Source organism: Tetranychus urticae, chromosome 1 (genome assembly GCF_039701765.1).
Source record: "Tetranychus urticae isolate SD_2017Ah chromosome 1, NJAU_TeUrti_SD_1.0, whole genome shotgun sequence".
Taxonomy (NCBI): domain Eukaryota; kingdom Metazoa; phylum Arthropoda; class Arachnida; order Trombidiformes; family Tetranychidae; genus Tetranychus; species Tetranychus urticae.
Genome location: NC_142958.1, coordinates 14,165,544 through 14,187,465, shown reverse-complemented (window position 1 = coordinate 14,187,465; position 21,922 = coordinate 14,165,544). Strand labels below are relative to the sequence as shown.

Here is a 21,922-nt window from a genome sequence, read left to right as displayed (position 1 = left end):
ACTCTGAGTTAATTGCTGAGACAATTAAAGTAGTGAACTACTTCTGACCTCTATGCTGTTAGTCTGTCCTTCAAGTTTGACATTCCTGCTCGACGAAGAGATTCTAACCCTCCTGTTTGTGCTGCTTCTTCTTGTATATGTTACATTGAGTACTGTTGGTGCAGTTAGCTCTTTCCTGATTTAATAGTATTTCAATACTTGGTGGTGGTGCATTAGTCTCATCAGATTCTTCCTCATTTTGATCTTTCATATCAGCCCGAAAGACTCATTAGATTCTTCCTCATTTTGATCTTTCCTAATCTTTCCTGGCCAAGATACAAAGATTCCAGAGGCTAAAATAAGCTGTTGAGAAGTGCTTAGTCTAAAGTTTAAGTACGCCAAGTAATAGTGCAGTTAGAGCTTTGGAAAGCTAATTGTTTAAAGATTGACCAAAGTGACTAGTATTTCAATACTGTTGGTCATAAAGTCCTGACTAATCTCAAGTGAAAGACAAAGACTTTGGTTAACCGTGATTAAAAGATTGTAATCTTAGAAGAAGTTAAAGTCAATTTATTTTACAACTTTATTTAAACTTGTATCGATTTGCAAGGTGATCCTAAAAGAACCTGAAATACTCAGGATTTGAAAGGCTGAGTTAGTCTTCTGAAAAGTTAATAAAGAATTTCAATTCTAAGTTCTGATTTAATTGTGCTGAATGATCCCAACTACCTTTCAAATGGCGACCTTGGCAGGATTGCCATGTGATACTTACGAGTTTGAGTATTGTTTCAACCTGATCGTTAGCAATTTAAAAAATCTGGACTCAAAAGCAATGAGTAAATTCCTGACGAAGTGGAAAATCAATTTTATTGACAATCCTGAAGTTATTAAGACTCAATTTTTTGATGCTGTAGCAACCTTGTTTGCTTTAACTAACTTTCCTACGGTAACTCAAGAAATTATGGAATCGACTGAAGTCGATCATCTTGACCAGATAAAAATCCCTCAATGGGTCGAAGAATTCAGAAGTGAAGGTATTCCTGAAGCCGATATCAGGCAAATTGTGATCAAAGTTGGTGTTGCACCAAAGCATATGAAGCTCACTCCTGAGGCTTCTATTAAAAGATTAGCCATTGGCTCGCCAGCTAAACGGGTGCTAACTCAAACTTTGAAAGAGTGGAAACAGAGTGATGTAGCGACAACATCGAAAATCAAAGTCAGACCTGATGTTGATGTAGACGATTTGATTGCTTCAGATTATGAAGATACTTTATCTCATATAATTGACGATGATAAAGAAATGAACCGTGAAACTGATAGAAATCAGTTACGTGACCGAAGTCACAGAAGATCCAATGTACGCAGATCAAGTGTGCGAGAATCTCGAAAATCTACCGATGATGAAGACGATGAAAGTGATTCAGATATTCACCGACGCAGATCATATCCGAAATGTAAACCAAAGTTACCAGTTCTACCAACTTTCAATCAAGGGATGGATGCTTGGGGATGGTTACAAGCGGTTAAACGCAATCTTCAGATTGAACGATGTCACGATGATGACAAATTATATGTCCTGCAAAAGGCTATGGCCTATGAATTTCTGCCATTCGCTAAAGAATTAGATCAAGAGAGACACACTAGTAAAAGTTATATTGCTGCTTTGGAACGTGCATTAAGAAATCCTGCTTGTCTTGCTCAGGCAACAGCCGAATTCCATTCGTTAAAATGGAACTACGATATGCACCCAAATGACTTTTTCAAAAAGTTAGAAGATATGGTGGTTAAGATTAAGGGAGAACCATCAAAAGCTGAATTTATTCAGGATGTGCTGTTAAGAATTCCTACGGAATTGAGAGACACTCTCATACGATCCAGATCAACAAAAAGTTTTGAAACTTTGAAAGCTGCAATGGTAGATGATTACTACATTGAGCTTAGGAAAAAATCTGAGAAGAAGAGTGTGGATAAAACTGTGGACTCTTTCAGACGAGATGAAAAACGAGATGATAAGAAGAATTTCAATTCTTATTCAAGAGGAGATAGAAGTGTAACAAAGCAACCGTTTAGATGTTACAACTGTAACAGAATTGGACATTCATCACGAGATTGTAGAATGCCAAAGAGAAGTAATTCTGATTCAAATCAGACCGAGAAAAGTAATTTTCAACCAGCTCAGTTGAGAATGCAAAATCAACCAACGTTTGGACGTAATCAAACTACTCAACCGACTGCCTCAACTTCAAAAGAAAGTGCTAACATGGTAAAAGAAATCGATCGTAATCGAATCCTACCAAAGGCTCCAGTTAATGATTTTGTTTTCATGGCGAATGAAGATGTTAAACCCGATGATGAATATGTTGAATTGATAACCAAAATTGATGATACAGTTAGAAATTTTCCAACTGTAAGACTTACAATGTGTTATCCGAATCGAGAAGTTATCAAAACTGGTGATGTGTTAATTGACACAGGAGCGAGTACGGCATGCATAGATTACAATCTAGCTCAACAATTGAAAGCTTATGTCCTTTCCTCGAATGTAGCAGTTAAAGGAATTATTGGAGGAAGTTTTCAACCAGTTGAAGGTGCTGCCTACGCGATAATGAAGCATCCTAAAATGCTAGCTGCTAAAGTTATCAAGTTCCAGGTAATGAGAAATTTGGAACCAGTAATGGTATTTGGAAACAGGTTTACTGATGTATTTTTTACTGGAATGGTTAACTATGGTGGATATTATCAAGTTAATCTTAAGGAATCAATTAATGGAGAATGGTTAAGCCCGGAGTTATTATTTCGATTTTGTACTGCCGAGGAATCTTACAAATTGATTGAACAACCTGAAACTACAATCAACACGATGAGAGAAGCTCAAAAGTTAGCTCAAACTTTATCCGAATTACCTAAGTCACCATGGTATGAAGAGGAGTTAACTCCTCCAGTGAATTTGAAGCAAGAAATTGAACGCCAGAATTACATGAATGAAATGTGTTTAGCAAAGGAGTTTGATAACATATTTCCTGTTTATTTGCATGTTGAGCAAAGAGATTTAACTTTGGCTGAAAGATTAATGAAACGAATGGATGTAAGTTTATCAACGGATAAACGTAAGGAAATGTTAAGCATTTTAATGCTATTTCCTGAGGTATTCAGTCAACACAAAGGAGATCTTGGATTGGTGCCATGGGAGAGATGGCCAATTACGATCAATATGGAAGGTAATGAAGTTCCATACCAGAAACCTTATCCTTGCACAAGAGATAAACGTTTGGAGTATCAGAAAATCATTTCTGAATTGTTGGATAATGATATCATCGAAGATGCTAGTCAGGCTGAAGGAGGTTCGCCTGCAATGCTAATTGGAAAACCTGATGGGTCTTTTAGATTGTTAAATGATTTACGAGCTGTAAATAGATTAACAAAAGTTGTGTATCATCCGATGCCACGAATCGATGATTGCTTGGAAGCAATCCGTGGTGCAAAGTTTTTCAACATGTTTGATTTATACCAAGGGTATTTTCAAATAGAGATTCCGCCGTCAGAAAGAAGTAAAACAGTGTTCGTTACACCAGACGGAAAGTACCAATATAAAAGGTTACCAATGGGGTTAGCCTGTGCACCATTTGAATTTCAGAGACTTATGAATGCAGTCTTACATGGATTAAATTATGTTGAATGTCTAGGTTATTTTGATGACATTCCGGTGATTGGAAAAAGTTGGAATGAATTGCTGAATAATACTAAGCTAGTCTTAGAACGATTGAGAGATTGGAATCTCAAGGTGAAAACTGACAAATGTCGATTTGGAGTTACAGAGTTAATCTTGTTAGGACATTTGGTCAATGGTGAAGGAATCAGACCTGATCCAGATAAAGTTGCAGCGTTGAAACGCTTACCGTATCCAACTTCAGTTAGACAACTTCAATCTCAACTAGGTTGTTATAACTATTTTGCGCGTTATATTCCTAACTTTTCAAAGTTAGCTGCTCCATTATACAGATTGGTATCAAAAGAAAGAAAATTTAAAATGTTACGACAAGACCATGAAGCTTTGGATAAATTGAAAAATTCATTAATTGAAACGACGATGTTGGTACATTTTGATCCGAACATGCGAAAAAAGATTAGTGTGGATGCAAGTGATATTGCCTGTGGAGGTATATTACTACAAGAAGATGAAACTCAAGAAGTTCCTGAAGGATTTCAATCCTTACGAGATGTTCCAATTGAGAAAGTGAAGCATTGGAAACCTCTCTATTTCTTTTCTCAACGTATTGCCAAACATCAAGAAAGCTATTCAGTAAGTGAGAAAGAATGCTTAAGTGTTCTGATTGCGATCAGAAAATTCCGTCATTATTTGGATGGAGAAGAGTTTCTAATCGAAACTGACCATCATGCATTGTGTCAACTTCCAAAATTGAAATTCAAAAATCAAAGATTAGAACGATGGACAATAATCCTATCCAGTTATAAGTTTAAAGTCGTTTACACGAAAGGAGAATCTCACGGACCAGACTGTCTGTCCAGATATCAAAACGAATGGGAACACCGAAAACAATTAGATCCTGAAGCCGAGTACATTGAAAATTTGTTCCTTATCGAGTGCAAGAATAGTTTTGATAAACGAGAAATTCAAGAATCAGTTGAAAATGATTTTGGTGAAATGAAATTGATTAATTCACCTTTAAACAAAAGTTTATTAAGCCATGTCTATCATTACCAGACAGATGAAAATTGGAAAGTTAATTTAATAGAACATCAGCAAGAAGACGAAGAAATCAGAGAAACTATCAATGAATTGATTAATGAACCTAACTCTAAGAAGCATGAAAAATTTGTATTTATCAACAATCTGTTATTTCGGAAACCAACAATTGGCCACGATTTCAATCGTGTTGTGATTAATGCTAAACTGTTACCTAAACTGTTTGAAGAAGAACATTGTTCACCAATTGGAGGTCACTTCGGAATAGAAAAAACTTATCTTCAAATTTCAAGGAGATTTTGGATGCCATTACTCTATGATAAAGTTAAAGAGTTATGTCAAAATTGTGATAAATGCTATGTTGGCAAGTCTACCAATTGTACCTACTCAGAACCAACTCTAAAACCAATTCCTGAAACTGTTTTAGACCGTCTCGAAATGGACGCTCAAGGTCCAATAACATTTAAACAAGGTGCAAAGAAAGTGATTCTAGTATTGATAGATACTCTATCAAGATTTGTGTACGCTCGATTATTTCCTAATCAAAGTTCTCAATATGTCATCAAGTTTCTTGATGAGTACTTCAGTTTGTATGGATTTCCTTCCACTATCCAAACTGACCGAGGGAGAAACTTTTTATCAACCGATGTTTGCAAACATCTAAAGTCTGTTGGAATCAAACACGAGATTTCAAATGCCTATCATCCTCAAAGTCAGGGGATTGTAGAAAGAGTAAATAGGACTTTAGCCGAAAGAATAAGAACATCAATAATTGGAGAGGAGATAATTGATTTAAAAACATCTTTGGAAGATGCCTTGATAGCAATCAATGGTTCTGTTCACAAGATACACAGATTCACTCCATATTTTCTGGTTTATGGAAGACAAATGAAAAAGCCGATAGATCTACAATTAGAGTTAGCCGTCTCAACATCTCAGCCTGTTGAAGAGTGCAGAAAATTAGCTAGAGATAGACTAATTAAACAACAACTTTACTATCAAGATAGATTGCAATCTATGACAAAGAGAAATCCTTATGTCATTGGAAGTTTGTGCTATGTAAAGAATAGTGGACCCTCAGTGGGAACAACTAAAAAGTTGGTTGCAAAGTTTTCTGGCCCTTACATTGTCATAAGTGTCAGAAATGGATCTGCCTTACTCTTAAATCCTGATACTAAAGAAAGATTTACGACTAATCTTGAACTCACCAAACCTCATGTTGGTGTAATTCCTAACGAGCTGAAAGATTTGAGAGATGAAGTAATTAGAAATGCTGAAACTAATGGATTTGAAACAAGTTATGCCGATGACTTAGAGCATTTTAATGCTGATGAAAATGAGTTTGAAAACTCAATTACTGTTAATGTGCCAAGTGATCTGGGTAATGAGAATAATGTTGCTAGTGACTCTGAACACTCAACAATTGCCGATAATGAATATTATGCGAGATTAAATGAAAAGAGAAAGAAGAAAAGAGGAAGATATAAAACCGCTAACAGAGAAGTTATGCGAAACGAAATTCTTAATAATTCAAATGATGAATTACACGGTCCAGTAACAAGACAAAGAAGAATTGTGCCTGTCTTCTTAATTCAAATTAAGATAATTGTTGTTGAGAAAAGCTTTGCAAAGCTTGGAAGTGGAAGAAGTAAAACCAACCACTTAAGCTTGAAAAAGCCTGATAATATTGAAACTAATCTTAAAAATTTGTTAAGTTTTAAAACTTGCGCTAATTGTCACTTAGCTAAATTAATCGCCAATGGTAACTATGGATCTTTGTTACCAAAGAAGAAGAAAGAGATTTGCTCGTCACTTTTACTTTTGCCTCCATTGTCTTTAGTTGACTATTTGGTCAAAGTTAATTTTTCGCTTTTTTCAACCAATTTAATTAAGAATTTCAATTCTTCAGTTCAAATTAGTTCTGAATTTCCTTATTCCTCTGATCAAGTTACTGATTCTAATTATCTGTGTTTAATTGAGTTCGATTCTTCATCGAAAAAGTACTTTACCCCGAAAGTCTCAGACTCAAAAACCGTTAACTCAACTTTGAGTAACCTTGTGAGCTTTTCTAAGCTAAATTTTGAACTCTGGTGGTTTAGTGATTTGAACAATTTGATTAACTTTAAACGATTTTGTGATCAGCTAAATTGTGATTTAGTGCTGTGCCTGTATAGCAGAATTCCAATTCTCAAAATGTCTGCACCTGTGCCTGATTTGATTGAATCTACAGATTCTCAAGGTTTGGATCAACCTAACAGTCAACCTGACTCACATAACTCTGAACAAACCGTTCAAACTTCCAGTGACAGTGAAGTTCAAATTCCTCCTACAGTTGAAAATGACAATGAAGTTAATGATGGTTGGGGAAATTTCGACCTCACACCTCAACAGAAATCGTCTTTAGACGACAATGAATTCAACTGGCCTAATGACGAGAATAATGATGTTCAGAAACGTGATATTTTTGACATTGATTTGGAAAATACTGATGCTCGCTATGCTTCGTTTCATGTTCATGATCCGTTGCCTAAACGTACTGCTCTTGGACTTGCTACGTTTAACACCAAAGAAAAGGATACTTCTCCTTATCCTCCACCAGATCCAGCTCAAAAGCGATTTAATACGATGTTTCCTGCACCTCGTCCTCCAACTGAAGAAGAGCGACATGATTTCAATAAACTTGAATTTTTTGAAAAAGCACATGAGGATGTGAAAAAAGATATGGAAAAGGCTGATCGAGAACGTCTTTGGTATGAGTCTTTTATTCGTGAAAAGATTCAATATAATGTTTTTGAAACTAATCTTGACAACGTCAACTTCACTAAACTTTACAAAGGTTTAAGTGCCGGTCAAGTGGTTCATGTTGAATTAGCTCGATTCAAAAACCTGATAACATGCAACCTTTGCGAGCAGATTTCAATCTTGCCTAAGATGTGCTCTAAATGTACTAAACCATATTGTATTACATGTATCCGGTGGTTGCAAGGACTTCCATCCGATTTGGGTTTAGAAAAGGTAAAAAGTTTGGATCAATTTCTATGCGTAAACCAAGTCTGCCTGATTTCAATTGAAAAGAATGGTTATCCTAAATACAAGCCTATTGAAAGTAAAGAGATATGCCGATTTTATGATGAAGCTGAATTCAAGTGCATTCATTTGTTTTGTAATGCTAAGCTCAAAGTCTTTCACTTAGCTCACCATTATCATAGCTGTAAAAGAGGTCCAATTGACTTTAAATTTGATAAAACTCTTCAACTGACTTTTATCTCTGGACCAATTCGAGAGCAATTGAATGCTAAGCCGATTTCAATCGCATCTTTGTTGCCTGCTCACGTTAAGAAACAAGAAGTTCCGATTTCGATCCCTCAAATGTGGCATCAAAAGGCTATGGTGTATGCCTTCCTGATTCAAAAACGACAACAAGATCCTGATAGCATTACTCCAATTCAGATGAGAACTGCTGCTAAATTCAAGTTAGGTTATTGGAATAACCATGAACGATCAAAAGATCCTACAGCTCCAATATGTGAAGCTGAACAATTTGCTTTACAATTGGGATTCCCAAGTTGTTCTGAGGTAGCCATACCTGAAGCTAAACCGAGATGGCCTATGACACCTTGCCGTCAAGTTCCTGAATATCTCTTGAAAGAGTCTGCTAATTGGCGACGTTGGAATAAGTATATCGATCCTATTCCTGATGATTTGTCTGAATCTTCATCTGTTATGCTTTATGCCCTTGATGTTGAAGATCCTGAGTCACCCTTTGTAAGAGTGAATCCATTTGAACGTCTAAGTCCTGCTGAAGCTGAAGAAGCTCGAGAAGAGTTGGCCCGATATTTTCCTTCTTGTTTTAACCCTAAATCAATTTATAAGGAACCGACGCCTAAGACTCAGAATGAATGGACAATTCACTGCGTTCGTAAACGCCGAAAGCAACTTCGCTTTGCCTTTGAAAATCGCCCTCAACCTAATATTCCGCAAGTCTTAGAAGAGCATATGAAGCTGATTAATGAATTCTCTGAAACCTGTCCTGATAAGAATTTGATCTTTGCCATTAACATGTTTTATGTCAGTATTCGAGAAGATAGAAAGTTACGTCCTAGACCCTGTTGGATCGTCATCATTGATGGAAACTCTGAAGTAGTTTATGAGACTTTTGTGAAATTCAAGGAGATTGATTATACTTGTAAGGAATTTCATGGACTAACTACAAAAGATCTACAACACGCTCGACCGTTAAATACTGTAAGAGATCAAGTACTGAAGTACTTAGTCTGTGCCAAGAAGATCATTGGACATGGTTTGATCAACCAATTTGGAGCTCTTGGTTTAGGAACTTTTGAGATCAAACATTTACATCCTAAACTTCGTGAAATAACAAACTTTTATTCGCCCTACTTTGAATCGCCAATGAATCTACAATCGATTGCATTCCTGTGGTTATGTGGTTATACCTTACCAGCATTATCTCACTCACCTGTGGTTGAAGCCGTCACTGCCTTACGCTTATATTATCTACAATGGCAAGCAATTGAGAGGAAAGCTTCTGAATTCAACGGAATTCATAATGAGAACCAAGCCTCAACCTGTGCTAATAAAATTACTTCTGCTCTCTTGTTTGAATTTGATGAAGGAATCCGAAAAGGATTGTGCAAATGGCCTGAAATTTGGTGGTCTAACCCAAGGTTACGAAGATTTCCTAAATATGATGAACATTGTATTGAACCATCAAAGTTCATTATCAAAAGTAATGATGAAAAGGAAATGTGCAAACCTGATGCCAGAAGGACTCAAGACCCTCAGTCTAACTCAAAGAAAACAAGATTTATTCAAGCTTTTAAAGCTGCTACAAGTTGTTTTCAACGATCTGAATTGAGCGATGTGGAGGAAGAGTCAAGCGATCCGAAAAGTCCCAATCAACCTTCAAGTCCAACAACTTCGAAGAATTTAAATTCTGGTGAATCTGATGAATCGAAAGTTTCTGGTGAAGCTGCAGATAAAGCTACAAATACTTCGCCCATAGAGAAGCAAAGATCTCAATCCGTTTAATTAAGTAAACCTAACAAGCCAAGGAGAATGAATTTTTTGAAAGTTTTCTGAATCTAGTTTTTTTGTTTTTGAAACTTCTTGTGCTCTCTGAAATGATTGTAAAATTAAACTTAGGGATCTTGATCATAAGTCAGGGGATATGTAAGGTAGAGTTACCCAAGATTAATTTTAAAATCATTTATTTATGTTAGGTTAAGTATTTCAATACTTTTCATTTTTCAATTTTTTATTAATCCCTATTAATGACGTATTTATATTGTTTATGGTTGTCACAGTTATATAGTCAAGGAGACTATGTCAGCTTTCTTTCCTTTTCCTTACAATTGTCCCTATTTCCTTCCGTATTTTTTAGTATAAATAACTGGACAACATGGTCATTAATTATGTTAAGTTATTATGAACATCATAGTTTTCAAACTAAAGCCTTATTACACTCAAGTTTAATATTTGACCAATGTGATACGCTTTACTCTAACTAGTTCATCTTTTCTTAATTTCATTTCTTATGTTTAATAAAGTATTTCTGTTTAAGTAAAACTCTGTGTTTTCCCTAATTGAGTATTCCAATACTCTGAGTTAATTGCTGAGACAATTAAAGTAGTGAACTACTTCTGACCTCTATGCTGTTAGTCTGTCCTTCAAGTTTGACATTCCTGCTCGACGAAGAGATTCTAACCCTCCTGTTTGTGCTGCTTCTTCTTGTATATGTTACATTGAGTACTGTTGGTGCAGTTAGCTCTTTCCTGATTTAATAGTATTTCAATACTTGGTGGTGGTGCATTAGTCTCATCAGATTCTTCCTCATTTTGATCTTTCATATCAGCCCGAAAGACTCATTAGATTCTTCCTCATTTTGATCTTTCCTAATCTTTCCTGGCCAAGATACAAAGATTCCAGAGGCTAAAATAAGCTGTTGAGAAGTGCTTAGTCTAAAGTTTAAGTACGCCAAGTAATAGTGCAGTTAGAGCTTTGGAAAGCTAATTGTTTAAAGATTGACCAAAGTGACTAGTATTTCAATACTGTTGGTCATAAAGTCCTGACTAATCTCAAGTGAAAGACAAAGACTTTGGTTAACCGTGATTAAAAGATTGTAATCTTAGAAGAAGTTAAAGTCAATTTATTTTACAACTTTATTTAAACTTGTATCGATTTGCAAGGTGATCCTAAAAGAACCTGAAATACTCAGGATTTGAAAGGCTGAGTTAGTCTTCTGAAAAGTTAATAAAGAATTTCAATTCTAAGTTCTGATTTAATTGTGCTGAATGATCCCAACTACCTTTCACCTTAAACCTAGTTCTAACCATTTCTCGATACAATAAAAACCTTATCGTTATCCATTACTACCTTTTGTTTTTTCCTTTGTGCATTCAGTTATACAGATCACTGATTATATTTTGATTCTTTTTCCCTTCTTGATTTACCAAAACTATTATGGGTGACTTTATGTACAACTGGTTAGGCTAATAGTGAAAGAGTCAAACTATTACTATTCAGTTAAACAGTTTGTTGACTATTAATGAAAGTTTAGTTCCATATTCACAATATTTATGCATACAACTCATCATTTCCTAATTGTTTTTTGCTGTTACAGTTTGTCCAGGACTAAAGATGGTTTTAATCAACAGAGTCAAATAATCATTTATCAATAAGAATCAAAACCGAAATGGATTCACTGATGGGATCAACAATGATTACGATAATTTACCTCGGTGGATTCACAATTTCTCTGGCCAAAAGTAGCAACCTTAACCTGGATCATTTTGCTGTTGCTGTTTATATTGATAAATCAAGACTTCACCCAGATTTATATTTATATGAATGATCATCAGATTAATCTCAGACTGTGGAGCAACTCGGATATTGTGATTTTAACTACCGATGGTTAATCATCTTAAATGTCAATGGTAATTTGAATGGAGATCAAAGTTAAAGGATTTGAAAGCAATGCAATTACTTTTGCAGCTTCCTTTTATAATCGCGTGGACCCAAAAAAGGCTGGAAAATTTTGATGCAATCGAGAAGTGAAAAATCAATTTGAAGTTGAAAGTTGAGAGTTAATTCTTATTAAACAATAATATCAAATTGATAGGCAACTTTAACAATGAAATCTTGACCATTCACTCATGATTGTTTGTGAAATAACAATTCACAATAAAGAGGCGAGAAGAAGGAAAAAAGCAAAGTAGCCTTTGGTTATTTACTTGAGCCATCAAAGGTTATCAAAAATCAATTTAATTCTTGGTGATTCTCACAATGTAAAAAGTTATTTTTATCATGCTCATGATGAAGCAAGAAAAGATAAAAATTGTTTCCAATCAACACTAGCAAACTATGATTAACATTGGCAAATAATAATAGTAATGGCAAGTGTTGATAAAAACTGGTGAATTCAATTTTTCATTAAAAGATGAACTGAAAGAAGGAAAAGAGGAAAAAAGCAAAGATGATTGCACTTTTTTTACTGGAAAATGTTTCATCAACCATCTCAATAATTGTTTCATTAACTATAATTTAGCTTTAAAAACAATTTAAGTTTCACCAAGTGGATCCAGCATCTGGTTGAAAAGGTAACAAAAAATGGTTCAAGATTGAGGAAAAAGTAAAAGTAAAAATTACAACAAAATTAACCAACAGTTAAATTATTAAATAAAACTGTTCATTTTTTACTGTCATTTTACATTGGATTGAAGCTTGTTAGATTGATCAAGTTAATCACAAAATTGAATAAAGAAGATAATTTTGCCATTTTTACACTTTTCTCATTAAGCTTTGTTATTGTTCATTCAGTGTGATTGGGTTAAAAAATTGATTCACATTTTTTACCTCATTATTTAACAATTAATGTTTTATGGTAAAAGTGTTTGCCAGCTTAATTGAATACCAAAAATTAAACAATCAACACGCAATCAATTTTTCTAATGAAAATTATTCGTCAGAGACATGCATTCATTTGTTCATTTCATTGAGTTCATAACTAACGTTTTGGTAAATTCAATTTTTAATCAACGTAAGCAGTTCAATTATTAGTTTAAATATTCAATTTTGATTATAGTTTGACGTGATTCAAACAGAATGAGAAATTAAATTTGCTATTCTTTATGTTGCACCATTTAGGAATTGATTCCCAGCTTGCTTTGTATGGCAACAGTTTAAATGAACAATATTTTTTGTAGGAAATACTCTGGTCATGATAATAATTCATTATTCAATTTAATTGGTGATTGAACTTGCCTTTTGTTTGTTTTCACTCAAACTAACTGAATTAGGTTTTAATGGTTAATTTAATGATGAACAGTTTAACCCAAATTAGATTTCAATTTACTGCTGTTTCCCTGGTAATTGAATCTGTTTGCGACAGTAAATGTCTTTTAAAGTTATCTCTTTTTTACACTTTTTTTTGTTTAACTGGTTTGATTGAAATGATCAATTGTTAATTGTTTTTCCAATTCAATTTCAATATGATAATTTTGTTCTTTGTTATTGAGTCCATAGTGTGAATGATAATCATCAAGGATATTCAAAGAGCATGCAAGAGAAGGCAACAGTTTACCTTGCGGTTATTGTCTGTAAATGATTAATTAACATTTTTACCTTAATCAAGATTACAAGCTACATTACATAATTTAGTTTCACCAGAAGAGAAGCAAGATTGTTGTATATTAGATTGGTAGTTGATTAAATGGTTAACTTGCCGGCAGTCGATACCATTCACCATGATGTTAGTGTTGTTGACAGTGAACAATTTTAACATCAATATTCATCTCGACTGGATTGATTTGAGCAATTTAAGAGCAATTATTGCTCGGTTTAGATCAAATCATTTAAGGAGATGAACAATTGTCTAGATTGTTTGACTGGATATCCAGTTGAACCATCTTTGACAATTTAATATACAGATTGGGATTCCTAAATTTGGGTTGACGGTTTGGGTATGAAAATCTGTTTGCTAGACGTTCCGAGAATTGATACTGACTAGACTTATTTTTGTCAACAAGCAACTCAATGAATTGGTTGAGCAGTAAAAATTTAGTCCAAATTGTTTACTCTAATTAAGCTATCCTTAGATTAATACTTCTTCAGGGTAATCAATTCAATTTCAAATGATGATATTGTTTTTCCTTTGACTTTTTCTTCTTTTCTCCTCTCCTGTAAATAGTTGCTTGTTGATGTTGATAATGATGATCTGTTTTCTGTCAACAATTGAACATAAGCAAACAACTGGTACAACTGCTATAATCAATTCATCCAGCTAACCATGTAACAATGAATTTTATACTGCATCAAATTATTGCATGACAAAAATTCAGAAGACTCCACTTCTATTCGTATTCCTCCTCTTGAATTTTCTTCCCTTCTTAGTAACTCTCTTTTGGTAGCCTTTGTTTTCCTCTGGTTTTGCCTTCGATTTACGATATATCCTCTTTTACTTCATCTGTTTTTCATCCTTTACACGTTCCTAGGCACAATAAAGAAGTGAGAAGATAAATGTATATAAAAAAAAGGTTTGCTATTAATGGTGAAATGGGAGGGATGAAAAGGGAAAGTTTTAGTGCAACAGACGAAATAAAAAGAGAAAAAAAGGAGAAAAAAGAGAAAAATGCATAAAAATGTGAAGCAACAAGGAATTCATGATAATGTTTTCAAAAAGATCTGAGGAAAAGACGTTTGCTCAAGAGGATTTCAATACTATTTTTTTGAAAGGTAACCTTTTATTTTGTTTATCAGATCAACTCTTTACTGTACTCTTCCCTCATATCATTCAATTCAGCTATCTTTACCATCTGATATTGCTTTTTCTTGCTCTATTATTATTATTATTAGAAAAGGATTGAATCTGAATGTCAATTGATTTATATTTACGTCCTCAGATAATGTAATATGTGGTAATGGGAATAGAAAAGTGAAAAATATTGTCCCGTCGAGAAGCCCACCTTTTAAATACTGATCAAGTCTAGTTTATAAGCTTAATGCTTCTTTTCAATAACTTTTTTTTTGCTCTCCAAATAATCATTTTTCTTTGCTTGGCCAATCTTTTTGCCTCAATTAACGTTGTTCAGGCAATCCTTTTATCAAGAAAATCAATTAGAGTACATGATGATTATTCCTATTGTAAAATGGAGAGAGAAAGAAAAAAAATAAAGCGAAGAAAAGAGGATAAAGTTTGATTGCTAATAGAAAGTATTGAGTAGACAGTTTGGTATAAAGGCAAATTATGCAGAAGATAATACAAAAGATATGTATTAACAGCTAAACATTCAGGGATGTCTGAGATTTGGATGAATAAAACAGAAATTGACTTACGTAGTTGGTGGAAGAGTTTATCACCATTGTAAAGATCAAGTTACAATCATTTGGTTGACATTAAAATTGATGAACAATCCTAATTGATGAACTGCAATGTCATTAACCTACATTAAAATGTGGCTTTTTTCAAGGGTAAAACAAAAGGAGGAGGCATTGAAACCAGAAATAAAGCAAACTGTGAATTACTGAGACAATTTAATTGTTTCTTTCGGAATAACCAAGATAGATTGTTAGATTCATCAAAATATAATTATTTTCACCATAATTATTTAAACAAATTAATTAATCAATTTATAAACCAGACACAACTGTGAGAGAAGTCAATTTTAAAATGCAAAAATTAGTGAAAACTAGGGATGGCAGGAAAAGATCGAGTACTCGAAAGATCGATCTTTGAGGGCTGCGAGCCGAGCAAAAATCGAGCTATTGAACTTACAATCTGATTGAGATCGACCTTAAAAAAATTCGAGTACTCGAGAAAGATCGACCGGGTTAAAAATTACATAAAATAACCCAAAAATTGATAAATTTTTGATGATTTTGTTTTTCACTCAATCATTTCAGTCAGCAGTTGTACAGAAAATCAAAACATTGGAAGATCGATCCTGGATCGACCTCTGAGTCGATCTTTTTATTTTGGTCGATCTTGGGCTCGATCTTTTAATTTTTTTCGATCCGAAGATCGAGCTTGAAAATCGCCGATCCTGCCATCCCTAGTGAAAACAAGAAGCTGTTTAAACAACGGTTAAGACTATTTTAACTGTAAAATTAGTGTAAATAGGATTAAAAGTGTTGATACCGAAACCAGTATTTGAATGACTGGATCCAAATAAAAGTTACAAGTGCTTGCTTCATTAATTCAAATGTTTAACTCCAAGAATTGAATTATTTCATTGTATTTTATAAGTATTTAAATGTTAGTTCATTAAGATCAAATTAAATTTTATTTAATTTGTCATTTCATCGTCAACATTATCTACAGTGTAAGTGTAAAGTCCATTGGCTTGTGTTGCCTGGTTTACATGGAGCACATTGCTAGGGATTGGCAAATTGTAAATAATATCAAATATGTTATTTATATTTGGATTTTTGATTTATTATGATAACTTTGTTTCCGTCATCTAGAAGACAATAATGTTTCTCTCTGTGTGCTATATGGTGTGTTCCAGGAAATAGGCATCCAATCTAAAAAAGCTAAACTGTAAACGAAAAGCTCTTTATTTAAGCTTTCAACTTTTAACCGATTCACTACAATCAAGTGGAAAACAAAACATCAATAACAATTCGTTTTCCAATTGCATAATATCTTTGAGTAATATTTTTTCTTCATACCAGAACAACTCAAAGTAATCATTTCCAGGTAAGAAGTGTCTATTATTTTTATCTTTATTTCCCTTTATACAATTCTTCTATTAATAGTATTTACACACTTACATTCGTGTATTTTCAGAATTCAAATGACATTCAGTCATTTTGAATACTTTATTTTTCTTCTGGAAATAATTTTTCTTTTTTATCACATTTTTCTTACCTTTCATCAACAGGGTTACCCTGTCAAACCTGTCAAAATTGGTTTTATAATGGTAAAGTTATCAAGTAAAGGCATAAAAAAAAGATGATTGATTACTTGGATGGTCAACTGTATATAAAGACTTACATAAAAAGAAGCATTAGAGGAAGTTCATCAAAGGCCAATACAAATTCAAGTGTTGAAGGTACTTCATTAACCTGAAAGGTAATATTTTTAAATTATCTACTTAATCATATCCAAAAGGTATAACCATTTCATTAAAAACAGTCAACCATCTAAATTGTCCTCTCATTTTCCAGTGTCAACGAAAAGAGCGCGCCTTTTAAAACATCTACAATTTACTTACGATTCAGATTCTTTAATAATATTGTCTCCAATTTTTTCGTCAATTAATGACATTAAAATTGGAAAATATAAATCCAATTTTACACCTTTAGTTAATTGTTTACCATTGAATTTAGACTCAACTTGATGGGAAGAAAATTGTAAAATTGTTTTCCAAAAAAACTTTTTTTTATTTTCCAAAGATGGTGCCGTTATCGATCGCATGTTTATCATAGTTACTGTTTAATTGATCCTAATTTTTTTCAATTAGGATCACATTAAAACGACTTTCTTTTTGTGTTGAAGCAAGATAACGAGAAAGCTATTATTAGTAAATATATTATTCAGTAATTCCATTACTAATATTCTCTTCTTTTTTCTCATTCCTTACAGTTTTACACGAAAAAAACCTACTTGTTTGCTGTCAGAGTTTTGGGTGATGTATTAATTTTGGCCTTAAGACTTTTTTATCTGGATTGCTATCTGGAAATCCATTTTCGTCTACATAACCACAGAGATTAACTTGGTGGATCAAAGAGCGAAAGTATTATTATTATGATTATTATTGACTAATCATTTCGACACATTCACTTGTTCATCAAGGATTAAATGGTAATGTAACTAAATATTAAAAAAGATCTACAGCTTTAAGGTATATACAAATTATTAAAGGCAGCTACATACACACACACATATATAGATGTACACAGAGACTAAAATGGCAGCAAATGGATCCACGTTTAACCAGATTGTCGAAACAAATTAAGACTAATGATAGTCTAATTAGTTAATAATTCGCTAATGGAAAAGCTGATTCTTCAGTTGAGCTTGCAGTTATCAACAATATTAATATACATCAAGACTTGAAGCAAAAGGGTTACTCTTTTGTTGTGTGTTGGATTGTAAGGATAAAAGAGTCCAAAATGCAAAAAGATGGAAAGTGAATGAAACAAGAACATGTAATGTTTAAATAGCTCTCTTGGGTCATATTTTTTCAAAAGAGTAACTAACATTTACTCAATTTTGCCTTCTTAACAGCGTTTGTAGCTACATTGTTATTGAAAAACAAAGCGCAAAAATTGTTTCCTTCAACATTGTTGATTGTTTTTTGCTGCTGCTTCTGCTGCTCACCTGTTTCATTCAAAATTCACATTCACAATTCAACCTAAGCTACCAGTTATTAACAGTTAATAGTATTTATTTCATTTACTATTACATTATTACCATCCTTTGAATCTTTTTCCGTCATTATTACAACTTTTCATCTCATAATTTTCCACTTTCTCTCTTCATTCTCATCTAAATTATTAATTTCATTTCATTTTTCATTTACATTTTCTTCTAGATTCTGGTTACATCAATGCAAGTTGATCAAGGAAAAGCACGATGTTGGATTCCACTCCTTTACAATACAACCCACACAAAGCTAATTTAAAGTTTCAACACTCTCTAATTAAATCAAATCAACTCATTTCAATCATCTCTAACAAGTCAACAACAGCAGTAATGGCCAATAAACCTAATGTTTCCCCATCAAAATCAACATCTTTCAATATAATGAATTTCATTGTTTTTTTGTTTCTTCAAGACTGGAAACTCTGTACAACTGATCATCATCATCTTCAACATTATCCTTTTGCTTTTCTACTTTTGTATTTTTCAACATCAACCTCTACATTACAAGCAATAATGATAACTTTCAAGGAAAACTTCAGTCTATAAACCAATCATCTGATCATCATTAAATTGTCCCTTTCAAGAATCAAACTAAAAGTAAGTAAAATCTAAAAGTATGAAAAGGTAAATGTGTAACATGAAAAAGACAGAAAAAAGGCCAATTCCATTGGAATATCAGTTTGTTCAGAGATTGCTGTGATCAACCTGCAATCCATACATTTTTTTGAAGACAGCCTTGCTAATAACAAGGCATCTATTATGTCCTATTATCTGTTTCCGTCTTGACTTTGTTCATTTTTACCATGAAGTAAAAAAATTGAAGGTTAACAAGGTTTTCTCTGAATTATTTTCTTCTTCTCTTTCCTCACAGTTACTCTAATCATATGTTACATTACCACATACACACGATTGTCCACCATGAAGCAATTAAGATTGAACCACAAGAAAAGGGTTACCTTTATTTTCCCTCTCAATGCATTTGTTAAATTGGAAACGAGTCGATTCTTTCATTGATCCATCAAAACTCACCGAGGACAACATTAAAATCAACAATCGTCTAATTAAAGGATAAATAAACGAGGTAACAATCGGTAAACCAAATGCAATCAAGTAAACATTTCCTATTTAAAACCTTAATTGTAACTTTCATCTAATTTGACTTTTTCTTCCTCATTTGCCTTCTAAATATTCATCTTTTGATTTCCAGTTTTAACCTTTCCAGAAATTCAGACAATGATAGAAACACTAATTTGTTTCATTTTAACCTAACTGATCATTTTACATCATTCTTTGTATGATTTACTAATTGAGTTCTCTATTTGTTTTCACAGGATGATGATGTATTTGGGTTCCATGGTTATATACGTTCATCATTCATCACTTGAGACTGCAGATTAATGTCTTGTAATTTCATTGGTTTCGTCTGGTTCTTATTGGGAATCCATTGAAAGCTTGTTTTCCTTTCCTTTTCCAACAAAAATATGATTATGATCAATAATGATTTCAACTGATGATGGATTTTGAAAAATGAAGTTAAGCCTAAATATCGAGACTTATTTATCATCAAAATAACCAAGCAAACTGAACCAATGGCTTATCAAAGCTGGCTTTTTTTCATGGCGATACAAGGAAAAAAATATCTCACTGGTTCTGATTTTACAGATAAATCATTAGAAGAGGGAAGACAAAACAAAGTGTACGGATTGATTTGATCAAGATGTTGACCAGAGGCTGACCATTCAATGAAAGTTGAGGATAACCAGTAATGAGGAGGAAGCAAACCATTGCCATGGAAAGAAACACCATTGAGCCAGAATCATTTAAATTTCACGTAAAATGGGATCCAAGGAAAACAAACATCTGAATTGATAAAACAATTTAGTTTAGACATTATTTCAACAAATAAGAGTCACAATTTTGCTTATTTCAACATAAAATAACAAGATTGTTGAAGAATCAACTTTAAAAATATTGCCAATAACGAAAAGGTTGAGCCAGGAAAAAAACGGTGCAAAAACTGTCTATAAACATTGATGTTATTGATTATTCTCAGTTGACTTGTTACACTAATTGTCTGTTTGTCTATCCTCGTTATTGAGTCAAAATCATGGTGATTAGCTCAGCATATTGAACTTAAAAAATGTTACATGATAAACAATGTAAACGAGCTGTTGAACAAAAAGAACGACGAAAGATGATAAACAAAGCATTTCAATTTTGGGTCATTTTTTGCGAGTTTAAGCACAACATTGAATGATGGTAAAATCAATGAAACAAAAAATGTTACCAAATAATGAAAATAAGCTCAAAGTAAACAGTAAATCATAATTTAAATATTGATCCACATCAAAGTCTATTTGTATTGTTAATTAGAAGTCACAATTAGGATGAAAAAATGGTGAAAAAAGCCAATTACTGAATCTTCATTTGATGAAATTTGGGTGAACTTTGAAAATGCTGCAAGAAATGGATTAACTAATCAAACTGTATTCATTTAATCAGGTTACAAATAAATTAAAGGTTAATTGAGATGAAAAAGAGTGGAACAGTAAATATGAAAAGGTAAATATTAAATGGTGAAAATGTTAATAGAAAAATGACTTTTTCTTCTCTCTTTCTCTTTGCTGTTGATCCTGAAATTCATAACATTATCATGTTTAATCATCATGTTTTGATCATTATCTTTTTTCACTTTTCATTTTCTTGCTTCTTTGATTGACATGTTTTCATAAACTTGATTAACATCTAATGATATGAAGGCTGGGATGAAGAGAGTGAACTGTTTCCCAGTTTTGTTAAACTTGAGCCTCCCAAAAGGATTCCCTGTTAAACATTGATAAACTTGAAATAATATTAAGTGTTTTTTTTCTTGTTAAACTTTCATGATGTTGAGGGTGAAAAGAGTGGAAACAAAATGAACTATCCTGAACCTTAAATCTGAAAGGATAGACAAAAGTCGGTAAAGAAATGAAGGAAAAAATAAAGTAAAATGAAAAGGTAAAGAATTGAAGATTTAAAGCATTTGATTACCAGTCAGATTAACATGACAATACATATTATTAGTAGCATTTTTTCAATGTGAAAGTAACGAGAAAACTGAAATTTGGTATCAAACTTTACCATCTTTTGTTGACAATGTTTCAATGTCGAACTCTTGAATCTTTTCAACTGTTCAATTATTTGTTGGATAAAAAAAGGTAATACAAAATGATTTCATTGTTGGTTAATAGTTGTAACTCAATTAGAACGGCAGGTTTTCTTTTTGCCCAATTACATTTTGGTCTAATGTTACAATTGAAAGCAATTCATTTTGACCTTTTCATATAGAATCGAAAAAGGCAGCTTAATGAAAATTGAATTGTTTTGAACAAGAGAATTGAAAAAATGCTCATTAAACTGTATAAATCATTGATTCAAGAATCGATCAAAAATTTAATGACAACAAATAGGTAAATATCCATAAATGAAGGACAAAAGGACAAAATAGTCAAGAAAAATTCAGAAATGACTACTGAAGCTAACAGAATACTAAAAAATCACTTTACCTGAGTGTTGGACTCTCCGAATTTCAAAATTACAGTTGATTTTAAAATCATTATGACCAGCATTTAAGGCCTTAGTTTGAAAACGGTAATATTGCTGGTTACAAGTGAACCGACTTTACACTGGAGTAAAGATATTTTCTAGAAGCACAGTTGACTGTTTTTCACGAGAACCAAGCAGAAATGAGAAGAAGATCGATTCGATTTCTAAATATTAACAATATTAGAAGTGATCTTAACCAATTTTCGTAGACAATTAAAATTTTAAAATTGCTGAATAACCAAGGAAAGTGTTGATTAAAGGAAACAAAG

At 32.9% G+C, this 21,922-nt stretch overlaps 1 protein-coding gene and 2 long non-coding RNA genes across 14 annotated transcripts in view; 1 reads left to right on the top strand and 2 right to left on the bottom strand.

Annotated features, from left to right (window-relative positions):
• LOC107370176 (G protein-coupled receptor dmsr-1) overlaps positions 1 to 21,922 on the bottom strand; it is a 63,212-nt gene that overhangs the window by 17,831 nt on the left and 23,459 nt on the right. The gene's annotated exons all lie outside the window — the stretch shown is intronic.
• The window catches only part of LOC107370181 (uncharacterized), a 26,756-nt gene extending 4,834 nt beyond the window's left edge, over positions 1 to 21,922 (bottom strand). Inside the window, exons 1-4 of one of the 2 annotated variants that reach the window (XR_016198763.1) lie at positions 21,614 to 21,922; positions 15,035 to 20,891; positions 14,665 to 14,837; positions 11,017 to 14,189 (exon numbers count right to left, since the gene is read on the bottom strand). This is a non-coding gene — a long non-coding RNA (uncharacterized LOC107370181). The remainder of the gene's footprint in view (positions 1 to 11,016; positions 14,190 to 14,664; positions 14,838 to 15,034; positions 20,892 to 21,613) is intronic. The other variant, XR_016198762.1, reaches the window with a different exon arrangement.
• LOC107370178 (uncharacterized) lies at positions 15,880 to 20,408 on the top strand. Of its 11 annotated transcripts, XR_016198810.1 has the most exons (8): positions 15,880 to 16,020; positions 16,163 to 16,397; positions 16,582 to 16,772; positions 16,868 to 17,504; positions 17,593 to 18,085; positions 18,238 to 18,665; positions 18,940 to 19,149; positions 19,400 to 20,408. It is a non-coding gene; the product is annotated as an uncharacterized LOC107370178 (long non-coding RNA). The 11 variants fall into 11 exon arrangements; XR_016198796.1 differs by lacking the exon at positions 17,593 to 18,085 and having other exon boundaries at positions 17,286 to 17,504; XR_016198794.1 differs by having other exon boundaries at positions 17,286 to 17,504; positions 17,593 to 18,665.